The sequence below is a fragment of the Tupaia chinensis genome, unplaced genomic scaffold (assembly GCF_000334495.1).
Source record: "Tupaia chinensis unplaced genomic scaffold, TupChi_1.0 Scaffold000402_1, whole genome shotgun sequence".
Taxonomy (NCBI): Eukaryota; Metazoa; Chordata; class Mammalia; order Scandentia; family Tupaiidae; genus Tupaia; species Tupaia belangeri.
The window spans coordinates 5,149,139-5,150,410 of record NW_006159904.1 but is presented as its reverse complement, the minus strand read 5'-3'; the positions used below and the strand labels follow the sequence as shown (position 1 = coordinate 5,150,410).

Genomic DNA, 1,272 nt, shown 5'->3' with positions numbered 1-1,272 from the left:
AAAAGAACACTCACTAAAGATGACATACAAATAGCCAGAAGGCATATGAAAAAATGCTCAACATCCCTCATCGTAAGGGAAATGCAGATCAAAACAACAATGAGATACCACCTAACCCCAGTCAGAATGGCTAAGATTAAAAAAAAAGAAAAAAAGATAAGTGTTGGCAGGGATGTGGTGAAAGGAGAACTCTCTTACATTGCTGGTGGGAATGTAAATTAGTACAGCCACTGTGAAGAACAATTTGGTGATTTCTCAAAAATCTACAAATAGAACTACCATATGATCCAGCCATCCCACTCCTTGGTATCTACCCAAAGGACAGAAGAATTCTTCATTGGAAAAGTGCTTGCACATCAATGTTCATTGCGGCACTATTCACGATTGCTAAGACATGGAACCAACTCAAATGCCCACGTACAGATGAATGGATTGAAAAACTGTGGCACATATATACTCTATGGAATACTATTCAGTCACAAAAAAGAAAAAAAAAACTGGCTTTTGACAGAAAGTGGAAGAATAGGGAAGATTTACTGCTGAGTGAAGCAAGCCAGGCTATGGAGGAGAGACATTGTATGTCCCCACTTAATATATACCAAGTGTCCATACTCTATGACTGAAACTGATTGACTAAAGGATATACAAACACAAGAGAAAGGTGTGAATGCCAGATGTGGTGTGTGTGGAGGAGTGTGGTGTGTGTAGAGGAAGGACATTTGGAGGAGCAATATGGAGACAAAGCATTGATGGAACGAGGAGGTAGTGGTGATATCTTTTGAAGATATTTTGACCAACTGGAGTGGGGAGAAATGTCCACATATTGAAATGTTCACTTTGTGAGCTAAATAATATGATTGAATGCATAAAATTTTTTTTTAAATTTTAAATAAATAAATAAAATAAAACATCAAAAAAAGAGAAATATTCTACTACAGAGAGAGTGATTATACATTTAAAAACGCATCAAATGGGAATCTATGGTGAGGACTAACTGAAACTGAGAATCCATGCCTCATTCAAAAGGAACAATGTGTACTTACTGCCAGCCCCTTGTTAACATGCAAGAATGCTCACCCAGTTGCAGATCTTCCCATTTTTTTAAGTGTGATTTTTAAAAAATTATTATTGGTGTGTGAAATACCCTAATATCCAAATGTTTGTAAGCAATTTAAAAACAAATCCACTATGCAGATCTAATAAAGTGGGATTTAAGTTCATTTTCATTAAAAAAAAAAAAAAAAAGAATTGCTTCTCTATGGGGCCAGCAGG

The 1,272-nt window shown here is 36.0% G+C and overlaps 1 protein-coding gene across 1 annotated transcript in view; it reads left to right on the top strand.

The window, feature by feature from the left end:
- Window positions 1-1,272, top strand: part of LOC102469322 (phosphatidylinositol 3,4,5-trisphosphate 3-phosphatase TPTE2) — a 90,546-nt gene that overhangs the window by 12,576 nt on the left and 76,698 nt on the right. The gene's annotated exons all lie outside the window — the stretch shown is intronic.